This window comes from Trachypithecus francoisi, unplaced genomic scaffold, assembly GCF_009764315.1.
Source record: "Trachypithecus francoisi isolate TF-2019V2 unplaced genomic scaffold, Tfra_2.0 Lachesis_group15, whole genome shotgun sequence".
Classification (NCBI taxonomy): domain Eukaryota; kingdom Metazoa; phylum Chordata; class Mammalia; order Primates; family Cercopithecidae; genus Trachypithecus; species Trachypithecus francoisi.
Window position 1 is genome coordinate 40,194,026 of NW_022681460.1, and position 14,759 is coordinate 40,208,784.

At 39.6% G+C, this 14,759-nt stretch overlaps 1 non-coding gene and 1 pseudogene across 1 annotated transcript; both read right to left on the bottom strand.

Moving 5' to 3' along the window:
* Window positions 1-488: 488 nt before the first annotated feature.
* On the bottom strand, window positions 489-1,412 carry LOC117097369 (annotated as a pseudogene).
* A 48-nt stretch (window positions 1,413-1,460) lies between these two features.
* LOC117098220 lies at window positions 1,461-1,599 on the bottom strand. The gene has a single exon (XR_004443263.1). It is a non-coding gene; the product is annotated as a U4 spliceosomal RNA (small nuclear RNA).
* Between the last annotated feature and the right edge of the window lie 13,160 nt (window positions 1,600-14,759).

Genomic DNA, 14,759 nt, shown 5'->3' on the forward strand with positions numbered 1-14,759 from the left:
TAGTTGAATCAATATAATCTGATTCAGAAAATATAACTCGCTGCAAAGAAAAAGTTATCAAAGCATTATTATTTTTTCTTTTTTTTTTTAACTGTGAAAATATTTTATTTAGTCATTTTTGTTTACAATTCAAACTCCGGTGATTCAAAATTAACATCTTTGCCCATGAGTTTCTTATAGACACCAGATTTTTTTTTCTTTCTTTCTTTTATTTATTTATTTATTTATTTATTTGAGAGGGAGTCTCCCTCTGTAGCCAGGGCTGGAGTGCAGTGGTGCAATCTCAGCTCACTGCAAGCTCCGCCTCCTGGGTTCACACCATTCTCCTGCCTCAGCCTCCTGAGTAGCTGGGACTACAGGTGCTCGCCACCATGTCCGGCTAATTTTTTTGTATTTTTAGTAGAGACGGTTTCACTGTGTTAGCCAGGATGGCCTCCATGTCCTGACCTCATGATCCGCCCACCTTAGCCTCCCAAAGTGCTGGGACTACAGGTGCCCGCCACCACTCCTGGCTAATTTTTTGTATTTTTAGTAGAGACAGGGTTTCTCTATGCTAGCCAAGATGCAGAAAAAATTTTAACCTTGTGTTCCACATTGTTCTGCTGTGCTTTGTCCAAATGAACCTTTACCAGCAGGCTACCATTCAGTTTCACGCGGATTCTCTTGCCCACAATTTCCTTGGGAAGACCAAGTCCTCAAGGATTGCATCATGCTCAGCTGTCACAGCACAGCTCCTGGGATGCTTTTGCTTATTTTTTGTATGACTTTTTCGAGTTAGCTTAGGCAGAATTCTCCTCTGAGCGATAAAGACAACATGCTTCCCACTGAACTTTTTCTCCAATTTGCTACTAGCTGGACTTGGATTTTCTGGAAAGATTTCAGTTGAGGAGCGGGAACAAAGATTATGATAACTTTTCGACCATCTCCAACTCCAATTTCCTTGGCTGCCATAATATTAAGCTCCCTGAGCTGAACCTTGAGGTCTGAGTTCATCTCCAGCTCCAGAAGAGCCTGGGAGATGCTGGACTCGAACTTGTCCAGCTTCTCGTCATTGGGCTTCACGATCTTGGCGCTCGAAATGAACACGGCCTTCTCCTTGCTGAGCACCGGTTTAGGATGAAGACGTTATTTTCTATAGAGCTTTTTATTTACTATTGTGTCAATTTTTTAAAAATTCTTTTTTTTTTTTTTGCTTGCATAATTTTCATTTAAATATCGTTAATACTTTCCTTCATCTCTAAGTTACCACTGACAATTTCATCCATTCCCTTGGGTCTACTTTTTTTCTGGATAGAGTTCTGCATCATGGGGACCTTCATTCTCCTGCTCTGAACAAGGATGGTTGTTCTGTAGGCCCTCTGAACGGTTTTCAGCCAGGTACTTCTTTTGCTTTTCTCCTTTGTTAGAGACATGGTTCCCTAGATACTATGTTTGCCTCCTTTTCTTTTTTTAAATCTTGGTCACTAGAGACTGTCAAAAATTGCCAATACCGACTATGTTTCATGTTGTCATGGTGGGGTATTGGGAAACGTTATCAATTAGCAATAATCGCACCTGGGATAAACCTCACTGGCTACCATACTCCCCCTGTGCAAAGCTTATGCTTTCCTCTTACTTGATTTATTCCCGTATTTTGCTGGAACATATCCTCCATTAATTGCTTAACAAAGGTTCAATGAGGAGGTCTTCATCTGCCCTTTTCATTGTTAAGCATCAAGTTCTCAGTAAGATACATAAAGATAGACAGATGATAGATGATAGACCAATAGACAGATAGAGGGTGGCTGGCTGGCTGGCTGGATGGATGGATGGATAGATAGATAGATAGATAGATAGATAGAGAGTGAGTGAGCTTTTCCTCATAATTTTGAAAACCATCTTCTCCTCTCTCGTTGTTCTTAGACTTCCTTTGAGATGTCTGGCACTATTCTGATTCCTAGTCCTTCACATGTGTCTTTTTTTCTAACACTCAGAAGGTATTTACATCTGTGTTCTGAAATTGTCTTTATGTCTGTGCTCTGCAGTTTCACTATGAAGTGCCCTCATGTGGGTCGTTTCCATTCTTGGCACTGGCAACTTGGTAAGGCTTCTACATCTGGATATTAGTACACTTCAGTTGTAAAATATTTTATTGTATTTTATTTTTATCATTTCCTTCCTTCCATTTTCATTATTTTTTCTTTCTTTTTGGAGCTTAGTCAGATGTGGAACTTCCTATATTTATCTTCTAAGTATCTTCTTTTTTCTAATATTTTCCACCTCTGTTTTATTTATTTTTTCTTTTTTGAGATAGAGTCTTGCTCTATTGCCAGGCTGGCATGCAGTAGCATGATCTCAGTTCACTGAAACCTCTGCCTCCCAGGTTCAAGTGATTCTCCTGCCTCAGCTTCCCCAGTAGCTGGGACTACAGGCACATGCCACCACACCTGGATAATTTTTTGTATGTTTAGCAGAGTCGGGGTTTCACCATGTTAGCCAGGATGATCTCGATCTCTTGACCTCATGATCCGCCAGCCTTGGCCTCCCAAAGTGCTGGGATTACAGACGTGAGCCACAGCACCTGGTCTTCTACCTCTGTTTTTCTGTCTCCCAGGCTGGAGTGCAGTGGTGTGATCTTGGCTCACCGCAAGCTCCACCTCCACCTCCACGATCTCATGCCTCAGCCTCCCCAGTAGCTGGGACTTCAGGCGTGCACCACCACACCACACCCGACTTTTTTTTTTTTTTTTTAGTAGAGATGGGGTTTCGCCATGTTGGCGAGGCTAGTTTCAAACTCCTGACCTCAGGTGATCCGCCCACCTTAGCCTCCCAAAGTGCTAGGATTATAGGTGTGAGCTGCCATGCCTGGTCTCCACCTCTGTTTTTATTATATTTTGAGAAATTTTCTTGACTTTATGTTCCAAACCTTCTCTTTTTTTATTCTAGCCACCGGATTTTTTAACTTACCTGTATGTTAATTTTTAAAGTTGCTTTCTGGGACTTTTTAAACAGTTACAACATGTTCTCACAAACCTTAAAGTTTTAGTTGGAGCTGTGAAATTTTTATTGGGGAGAGATTAATTCTGATTTATGCATTTTTTTGGTCTGGGCACTTTCTCTGTATGTTTATTTTACTTGTTTGTTTCTAATTTATGAGGCTCACTTTTATGCCATGAGTACATATTAAAAATGAAAGCTTAAAAAGCTAACAGGCAGCTTTCCAATATGGATGAAGTATGTCAACTCACATGTTTCACTTTGGATTGACAAGGGGGGGAACCCCACATTTTCACTGGTGATTTCTAAACATCAATATGTGAAGAACTTTTCCCTGAAGCCATTCTATTTTCCAGAAGAGTTCTCCAGTCTCCTGACTGGAATATGTGCAAAAAAGGCTGGATGGGAATAAAGGAATAGAGAACAACCATCCTTGAGTGCAGCTTTTCAATCAATATTCCTAAATTTTCCCTTAATCTCAAGTATTCACTCTTTAATTCCTATAGAGAAAGAACCTACAATCTTTTGTCTGAAAGCTACCCATCTAGCTATTGGTTCAACTAGTTATTGGATAGAAATAAGAGCTGAGATTCCAGTTCCATATTCAGACATGTAAACCATTCCTTTGTTGGTACCATTTTTAGTTCTGGACTTTACTTCCTATATTCTGAAATATATGCCATCCTGACCCTTTGTACATTTGAGGGGACAAAAACAAAGCCCTTTGTCTTCTGTATAAGCTTCTATTCTGATAAGTACATAATTTGTATCCTATCCAGAACTGATATCTGACATTCACCAGGTTAGCCATGACAGTTCATGAAATTAGAAATACTATTGTCCTTCTTGGTTATTAGCTACCTCTCCGGAATCCCTGGCACACCCCCTGCCACCTCATCCTCTCCCTGGGAAACCCCGTTTCCACATGCACCCACACAAACTCTTCACAGGAAGCAGATGGTGCACAGAAAATGGGATCATTGAAGGATTTAATGAAGAGACCATTTACAGCGGCATGAAGAGGGTTAAGGGAAACCAACCAACAAGGGATGGGGCAAGACACCAGAATCATCAAGATTAGAAAGCTATTACTTCCTCTAAGCCTGAAGAGGCAAGAAAGGAAACTGCTGGTGCAACCAAGCAGAGCTATAGCTATAGAATAGATTACCCTACAGAAACTGTGGTCCTAGGTAGAGGATAGCAGGCACACAAAACCATGGCTCAGCAGGGGAAAACCAGTAGAATAATGATCCTGATACCCCTGATGCCTCCTTTAGATGAACCATCAGGTAGTCAAAAAGCAAGGGAGTCCTCTCAGCTCTAAAAGTTTAGTGGAGGGTACATCTAGAGAAGCCAAGGGTCACAGAGACTGTGCAGCCCACCACTGGCTCAGCAGACGGTCCCCAGGAAACTCTTCTGCATGACAACAGGCAGTTCTTTCTGATTGCTTGGGCCCTGCACCATACTTATTTTTAAGCATTTTAAATAACATTTCTGCTTCTCTGAACTTCCTAAATTCACAAACTGTAACAATCTTTCATCTACTAACATCCCCTCTCTCATTCCCTTTTTCTCTGTGGATTTACACCGACTGTACATGGGAGTAGGAGGGAAGGGGAAACAATTTATTTCATTTTAATGGAGTCTCAGGAGGGAGGAGCAATAATTGCCTTTGAACAACCTGGCATCTTATTCAATCAAAACACTACTATTTCCCTTCATTCAACTGCCTCATCCATTTGTAAGTCTTTATAAATGCTATGCCATCTCACACCTCCAAGGCATTTTTTCATCTAACTAGAATAACCTTCATTTACCTGGATAACTCCAAATATTTCTGTAGGCCAGCTCAAAAATCACCTCTCCTAGGGAACCCTGCCTGGCCCTTCCGCAGTCCATCCTAAGTGCCCTCCTGTGTGCGTTTATAGCACTGTGTGCTTACCACTATCGCCAAACCTTTCCCATTTTGCTGCAATTGTCTAAGTCTACTCTTCAATGACACTATTAGCAGGAATAGCATATCTGTGTTCAGCGGTTCTCAATCTTATCAGACTAAGCCCTCCTATTTATAAGTATGTTTAGTCCTTTTACTCTCCTAAAATGAAATCCATAGGTAATATATCCTACATAAAAACATGCTCAACATATCAAGAGGCCTGATGTCTTTTGCAGTAAGAGTGTAGCACAGATTCTTAGCATTCACCTTCTTGGACCAGAAGCCAGGGCTGCACCTCTGAGGCCAAATGCAGTACCCAGGGAAGATTAAGCACATTTTGCCCTGGCTTCAGGAGGAGGACTCACCAGCACCCTGTGCATGTTCAGCATGCAGTACCTTGAACAGAAGAGTTTTCTTTGCTGGCAACCAAACATGTATCCTGCAGAGGTGTTTGGAGGAGTCACTGTAGTACTGTGTTATATATACAATTTATCCACAGATGCTAAGTAATTATCTCCAAGGGAGTAAAAATCTGGAATGCCAATGGATCTCAAAATCTTTTGGGGCAGTCTGGGGTTCCCCACTAGGAGATGCAGATTTGGAACCAGCTTATGGAAGACATCAGTGGAGACATTTGAGACAGAATGCAAAGAGATGAATCCTGATTATTCAGGTTAAGGAGTAGACCAACTGCCAAAAGTTATTGACACAATGAAAACCAACCACAATGACAAAAGAATCATCAAGTGTGCGTAGAACTAAAAAAAAAAAATCTCCCTTTGATAGCTCTGGTGTCAGGTCAGTTGCCAGTTTAACGGCAGACAGTGAACTTTACCAGGGGTCAGGAAACGTGGGGCCCTCATGCCTTTTGGCATCACATGATCCCATGCATCACAGACCTGAAGCCAAGCGACTGTACGTATTTCGGACAATGCTCATATATACCTAAATCTCACTGAGCCACTGAAAATTAATTAGACCTTTCTCCAAATTCAGAACATTCAAAAAGTTAAGATAATTAGTGATGTTAAAGCTGAAGATATTCAGATTGAAAGCTATAGCATTCATCTCACTATTAAAGTTAGAAATGTTTGTCTGAAATGCCTTTGCATATTTTCAGGGTGTGATCAGTCTTTTGGAGATAGTCTGCCCCGGTGAGTTTTTTGTTTGTGCTTCAAATGGAAAAAGAACTAGGTCAAAACCCCATTCGTATCCTATCAGTTACCATGCATCATTAAGAACAGCTTCCACTGGGGATAATATTTTTTAGGAAGAAAGGTCCACCTTTTTAGAAAAACAATACTATTAATGTGATTAGGAATGTGCAAAAATTCTTAAGAATCTTAAGAAGATTGAAAGTTTGTTACCCTCAAAAACTACATGCATTTCAAACCTACATCTGTATGAAGAAGGTGTTAATTTCAAGTGTTGTATAAACAATATCACTATAGCAGCATTTAAATATTATCAACCACAATATGCAATGTAGTTATAGTCTTTTGAAATGTTTTATATATTTCTATAAATATTATAAATCAGCATTCTGTTCTCGAATAAATTGACAAAATGCCCTCAGCATAGTATAAGAGCAATAAGAAAATTATGTATAATAAATGAGACTAAATCATTGACGAAGACAAGTCTTAAATTAGTCAGATGTTTGCGACTATATGAAGAATCACATTGAATATAGTAGCTCGTAACACAGTTATAGGTATGTGACCTAAGAGACTCAAATACTGTATCACAAATAGCCTTTCCAGAAGGATGAATAACCTCCGTAAGTTCTGAACAAAGCCAAGGGTAATCTTATTGTGATTTACATAGTATATTTGCATTCTTGAAAAACTCAGTATATTTGAGTTAAATGGAGTTAGACTCTGAACTCTAATAACTACAAAAACAAATCTTACATCTATTGTCTCTAGACACATTTTAACCTTTTTGAAATTACAAAATTCATCTTACAGTCAATGGCTTCTTACAGTCTCTTTCAATCAGGTTGCAGCCAAGATGAGGAAACTTGATCAGAGTTGTTCATATTCTCATCACTTCAATTGGGTTATCTGCTTTGCAGATATTACATGTGTTGAGTTTAATTGCTATATAAAATATCATTTAAAGACATTATACTATGAATCAACATCAATACAAATAATTATTCACAAGCATGGAAGCAGGACAGTGGACATCATTTTGAACTTACAAAGTATTCGTCACTGGAAGAAAAACAATCATTCAATATTTTTCCCAGAGGAACCTCAAACGGCTAGAGCATATATATATATATTTTTTTTAGATGGAGTCTCGCTCTGCCACCCAAGCTGGAGTGCAGTGGCGCAATCTTGGCTCACTGCAAGCTCTGCCTCCCGGGTTCACACCATTCTCCTCCCTCAGCCTCCCGAGTAGCTGGGACTACAGGCACCTGCCACCACGCCTGGCTAATATTTTTTGTACTTTTAGTAGAGATGGGGTTTCACCGTGTTAGCCAGGATGGTCTCGATCTTCTGACCTTGTGATCTGCCCGCCTCAGCCTCCCAAAGTGCTGGGATTACAGGTGTGAGCCACCGCGCCCGGCCAAGAACATTTTTTTATTAAAAAAAGAAGACACCATAAGTAAACGTCACCTTACATTTTCATCATGAAATATATGCAAAGATTAACTATCATATGCCATTCAGTGCAACAGAAGGCAGAAGAATTTGTAGATCAATCTGAGTAACAAAAAGGAGGAGAATTTGTAGATCGCTCAGAGTAGTTAAAAGAAATTTCAGAAGAGCAAGAGCTGTTGAGACTGACACATGTGTTGTGCAGAACTATACTGAAGGAATTGTGTCATAGTATAATTTGCAGTGTTCTTCCTTCTCAGTTATATATATAATTATAGTACATCTTAAAATCAATGATATCTTATATTGAGTGAAATATGGCACTTAAATGTCTTGCAAAATATTTCAAAATCCTGTGGAACCTGGAATAATTCTTCATTGTGAAGGACTATCCTACAAATTGTAACATATCTAGAATGCTTGGCTCCTGGCCACCAAATATCATGATAGCAAAAAGAAAAACCAAATAAATTGCAAAACACAACTGGGGATGGAAGTGGGAGTTGAGTACTGCTTCTGTTAGAAATTAGTATCGTAGAGCTTATCCCAGGAATTAGTACATAATAGGTGTTCAATAAGTGCTTTTTGAAGGATTAACTAATTACTAAACTTTAAAATTTCCCAATAGGTTAAATATTGCTTGTTCAGTCATTGACCATTGTTTGAAAAGTGGATCACTTGATTATTTATATTGTGGGCTTTAGTTTTCTAGTGTAAAATTTTTGCCCTCCATTTAATTGTCCATTATTTTAGCAACTGAGATCATGGTATGATTCATTTTATTATTCACTCACACACACATTCAATAAATACTTATTAACAGTTTACCATGAACCAGACATTGTACTAAGTACTGTGAAAACAATGTAAAATAATGTGTATATAGACTGTTCCCTTGCTTAGTTTACAATGTCAAAGGCAGGAAATTTATAAAGCAATAACAATAAAATGAGATAAGTACTCTGAAAGAGAAGAGGGGGTAGAAATGAGATTCATTTGAGTTTTAGTCATACTAATTCATTTTGCCAGTGGTAGATACATTCTTATTTTGGATGCAGATAGCGCTATCACTTCAGTGTCTCTGGAGGCTACTATAAAAATCCTATTTCTGTGAGTCTTTAGCTCAGTAGAGAAAATGATTGGCAGCATGACTGTGGGTATGGCATTTTCACTTTAGATTGATAATAATGAGGGATGCTTTATATGACAAATATTGAAATGAGAATTTCTATTCACGCTTTTAGCTCACATTTATTTTCTCAAAAGCTCTACAATGTCAGTCTCAAAATGGGCCCAGTAGAAGTGCTCAGCAGTTTGCTTTGAAGAGCTGTCCAGCAAAACATGCCCTAAACCTTCTTCAAATTGAACACAAAATGACCAAATAGATGCAGTCCCAAAAATGCCATTCCTACTGAGAGAGACTGAATTATCGAGTAAACCACCATAATTTGGGCAGATCTTCAGAGAGAAAACGCTGAGAGTGGATGGAGAAGTGATGCAGGAACCAAGGCGGAAGAGGGATGAAGCTGGGAATCCTGTGTAGGATACCCTAATGCCAGGGCTAGTTCCAGCTCCAATTGGCTTCTGAGAAAGGGGTGAGTGGGGGAACTGAGGGACAGCCCACTCTTGCTGCAGACCTCTGGAATCTTAGCTACAGAGGACTCTGTATCCCCCATGGACATGGACTTCTAGCAGGGGATCTCCCTAGGGAGCAGGCAGAGACAGGCCACTGGACGCATGGAGCCTGGGAGCTTTTGCACACTGGGCTCTCCTGCAGAGAGTGAGGACAGAAGCCCATCTCCCAGGGCTCGCCATTCTCCTCCAGGAGGTGCAGGCCCCAGCTGACCTCTAAGCCAGCAGAGGCGGGGCCAGCTTCACCACAGGACTGGAGGCATCTGCTCTGCAAGCTCTTCTGCCTGCTGTTCCTTCATAGGGTCTATGCCTAGCTTCCCTGCAGGAGTGGGTACACAGTGCAGCCCCTGCAGCACACCCTTAGTGAGTTACTGCACCTAAGTACTTTCCTGAGGACCCTGGAATACACTGGATCTCTCACCATTACCAGAACCCAGACCCAAGCCAACATCCCGGTGCCCCCAGGGCTACAGCGGGCAGCTCAAGAGTACAAAGCCAAGATTTGTGGCTGGCACTTAAGTGGAGAAGGAGCCCCCATCCTCAGAACACTGAGAAGGGTGAGATGCATGGGTTCCTGGGACAGAGAGGGAACAGAGTGTGCCTTCCTCCTCAAGGCCATTTCAGAGACTATGTTCACATCTCCCTACCACAGCCTCTGCCCAAGGGGGCCCCATCACACGGAGCACCTAACAAAAAAATGTGGGTGTAGCAGCAGCCATCAGAGGGGCTCCCCCAAGGCCCAGGAGTGGACTGGTGAGGGGGCTGCCTCTCTCCCCTGCCACCACAGAGCATGCCTGTGAATACAAGGTAGTACAAAAGAGTCATGTGACTGGGTATTAGCTTAGCTACTGGCCATTATTCTTAAGTGTGATCTACTGGATTCCAACTCAACCTACAACACCAAAAATTTATCCCACTAATATATACACCTGTGAAACCAAGGGCAAGAATTGATCCAAATATAAAGTTCCTTTACAGAGCCCTGGGCATCTAGAAGCATCCAGAAATGAAGCCAACTGCATATACTCAACTTAAACCACAGTTAAAGGAACACCAATTCTCCCAGATGAGAAAGAATCAGCACAAGAAATTTCAGGCAATCTGAAAAGCCAGAGTGTCCCCTTTCCTCTAAATGAGCCCACTAGCTCCCCAGCAATGGTTCTTAACCATTCTAAAATGGCTGAAATGACAGGCATAAAATTCAAAAGCTGGATGGCAAGGAAAGTCATCAAGATTCAGGAGAAAGTTCCAATCAAAAGAATCCACAGAATCTAGTAAGGTGACCCAAGGGCTGAAAGACAAGATAGCCATCATTTTTTATTTTTTCTTTGAGACAGGGTCTCACTCTGTCACCCAGGCTGGAGTGTGGTCACACAATCAAGGCTTACTGCATCCTCAACCTGCCAGGTTTAGGTACACGTGACCACACCCAGTTGATTTTTTGTATTTTTTTGTAGAGAAAGGATTTTGCCATGTTACCCAGGCTGCAAAATAACAATCTTAAGAAAGAACCAAACTGAACTTCTAGAGATGAAAAAACTCACTATAATAATTTTGTAATACAATTGGAAGTATTAACAATGGAATAGACCATGCTGAAGAAAGAATCTAGAGCTTGAAGACTGGTTCTTTGAGTCAACTCAGTCAGACAAAAATAATGAGAAAGGAATTAAGAAAAATGAACAAAACCTCTGAGAAATGTAAGATATGTAAAGAGACCAAATCTATGACCCTTTAGCATTCCTGAGCAAGGAGAGAGAATAAGCAACTTGGAAAATATACTTGAGGATACAGTTTGTGAAAATTTCCCTCATTTCACTAAGAGATTGACAGGTAAATCCAAGAAATACAGAGAACCCCAGCTAGATATTATACAAGAGGACCAATCCCCAAGGCGCATAGTCATCAGATTCACTGAAGTCAACACAGAAGAAAAAGTCTTAAAGGCAACTAGAGAGAAAGGTTAAGTTATGTACAGGTAGCCCCATTAGGCTAGTACCAGACCTCTCAGCAGAAACGTTACAAGCCAAAAGATATTGGGGGTCTATTTTCAGTGTCCTTAGAGAAAAGAGATTCCAACCAAGAATTTCATATCTGGCTAAACTAAACTTCATAAGTGAAAGAGAAATGAAATCCTTCCCAAATAAGCAAATGCTAAGGGAATATGTTTCAACTAGACCAGCCTTATAAGAGGTTCTGAAGGGAATACTAAACATGAAATCAAAAGAACACCTGCTACCACAAAAATACACTTATGCACATAGCCCACGGACACTATAAAGCAACTAGTCAATTAAGTCTACATAACAGCCAGTTAACAACAACACGGTGACAGGATCAAAATCACACATATCAATAGTAACCTTGAATGTAAATTGGCTAAACATCCAATTTAGAAGACGCAGAGTGGCAGTCTTGGTAAACAGAAATGACTCAGCCATCTGTTGTTCAAGAGACTCATCTCACATGTAATGGCAACCACATGCTCAAAATCAAAGGATAGAAAAAGGTCTACCATGCAAATGGAAAACAAAAGAGAGCCGCAGTCACTATTCTTATATCGGAAAAAAAAAAAAAAGGAAAAACAAGCTTTAAACCAATAAAAATTAAGGACAATGAAGGGCATTACATAATTATAAAGGGTCCAATCCAACAAGAAGCCTTAACTATCCTAAATATATATGCACCTAACAATTGAATACCCAGATTCATAAAATAAGTTCTTCTTGACGTAAAAAAAAAGGCTTAGCCAAAAATACAATAATAATGGGAGACTTCAACACCCCATTGACAACATCAGACAGATCATCAAGGCAGAAAACTAACAAAGAAATTCTGGATTTAAACCTAACATTTGACTAATTGAACCTAATAGACATCTACAGAACACTCCACCCAACAACCACAGAACATACATCCTCATCTGCACACAGAATGTATTCTAAGATCAACCACCTGTCCGATCATCAAGAAAATCTCAATAAATTAAAAAACTTGAAATCACAGCAAGCATACTTGTGGACCACTGTAAAATAAAAATAGAATTCAATATCAAGATTTCTCAAAACTACACAAATACATAGAAATTAAACAATTTGATTTTAAATAACTTGCGTGTGAGCATTGAAATTAAGTCAGAAATCAAAAAATTCTTTGAAATTAATGAAAATAGGGATGCAACTTAACAAAATCCCTAGGATGTACCCAAAGCAATGGTAAGAGGAAAATTTATACCCCTGAAGACTTTCAGCAAGAAGTTAGAAAGATCTCAAATTAACAAACTAACTTTGAGTCTAAACAAACTAGAAAAAAAAAAAAAGAGAGAAAACAAAAGAGAAAACCAACCCCAAAGCATAAGAAAATAAATAACTAAAATTAGAGAAAAACATAACAAAGTTAAGATGGGAAAATGCATACAAAATATCTATGAGGTCGAGTACAGTGGCTCATGCCTGTAATCCCAGGACTTTGGGTGGCTGAGGTGGGAGGATGGCTTAAAACCAGGAGTTTGAGACCAGCTTGGGCAACATAGCAAGACTCCAACACTATGAAAAGAAAAAATAAACTTAAATTTAAAAGATCAGTAAAGTCATAAATAGGTTCTTCAGAAATATAAACAGGACTGACAGACTGCTAGCTGGATTAACAAAGACAAAAAAAAAAAAAGAGAAGATCCAAATAAGTGCAATCAGAAATGACAAAAATGGCATTACAGTTGACCCCTCAGAAATACAAAAGATCCTCAGAGAATACTATTCAACTTTTTGCACACAAATTAGAAAACCTAGAGAAAATGGATAAATTCCTGGAAACCTTGTAAGATTGAATGAGGAAGAGATTGAAACTCTGAATAGACCAATATCAAGCTCTGAAATTGAATCAGTAATAAGGAATCTACCAACCAAAAAAAGCCCTGGACCAGATGGATTCACAGCCTAATTCTATCAGATTTACAAAGAATAACTGTTATCGATCCTACTCAATCTGTTCCAAAAAAATGCGGAGGAGAGACTCCTCCCTAACTCCTTCTTTGAAGCCAGCATCAGCTAAATACTAACATCTGGCAGAGACACAACACAGTAAGGAAACTTTAGGAAAATATACCTGAGGAACATAGATTAAAAATTACCTCAACAAAAGACTAGCAAAGCAAATTCAGCAGTACATCAAAAAGTTAGTTCACCATGATCAAGTAAGCTTTATTCCTGGGATGCAAGGTTGTTCGATATACACAAATCAATAAATGTGATTCACCACATAAACAGAATTAAAAGCAAAAATCATGTGATCATCTCGATAGATGCAGAAAAAGCTTTTAGTAAAATCCAATATCTCTTCCTAGAAAAAAAAACTCTAACAAACGAGGCATCAAAGGAACATACCTCAAAATAATAAGAGCTATCTATGACAAACTCACAGCCAAAGTCATACTGAAAAGGCAAAACCTAGAACCATTCCCCTTGAGAACTAAAAGAAACCAAGGATACCCACTTTGACCACTCCTATTCATCACAATACTGGAAGTCCTAGAGAGAACAATTAGACAAGAGAAAGAAATAAAAAGTATCCAAATAGGAAAAGTATAAGTCAAACGATCTCTCTTTGCTGATGATATTATTCTATATTTAGAAAACCCCAAAGACTCTGCCAAAAGGTTACCAGAACTGACAAACGATTTTAGCAAGGTTTCAAGATACAAACTCAATGTGCAAAAATCAGTAGCATCTCTGTAGAATGATAAAATCCAGGCTGAGAGTCAAATCCAGAGCACGGTCTCTCTTTTTCTTTCTTTCTTTCTTTTTTTTTTTTTTTTTGAGACGGAGTCTTGCTCTGTAGCCCAGGCTGGAGGGCAGTGGCCTGATCTCTGCTCACTGCAGGCTCCGCCTCCCAGGTTCACGCCATGCTCCTGCCTTAGCCTCCCGAATAGCTGGGACTACAGGAGCCCGCCACCATGCCAGGCTAATTTTTTTGTATTTTTTAGTGGAGATGGGGTTTCACCATGTTAGCCAAGATGGTCTCGATCTCCTGACCTTGTGATCCACCCACCTCGGCCTCCCAAAATGCTGGGACTACAGGCGTGAGCCACCGCGACAGGCCCAGAACACTGTCTCTTTTACAATAGCCACAAACAAAATGAAATGCCTAGGAATATAGCTAACCAAGGAGGTGAAAGATCCATATAGGGAGAACTACAAAACACTACTGAAAAAAATGGCATGTGACACAAATAAATGGGAAAACATGCAATGCTCATGGATTGGAAAAATAAATACCATTAAAATGGTCATACTGCCCAAAGCATTTCACAGACTCAATGCTCTTCCTATCAAACTACCAATGAAATTCTTCATAGAATTAGAAAAAACTTTTAAAATTAATGTGGAACCAAAAAGAGCTCAAATAGGCAAGGCAATCCTAAGCAAACAGAGCAAAGCTGGAGGCATCACATTACCCAACTTCAAACTATACTACAAAGGTACAGTAACTAAAAGAGCAAGGTACTATTACAAAAACAGACACAGACCAATGAAACAAAATAGAGAGCCCAGAAATAATGTCACACATCTACAACCATCTGATCTTCAACACAGTCAACAAAAACAAGC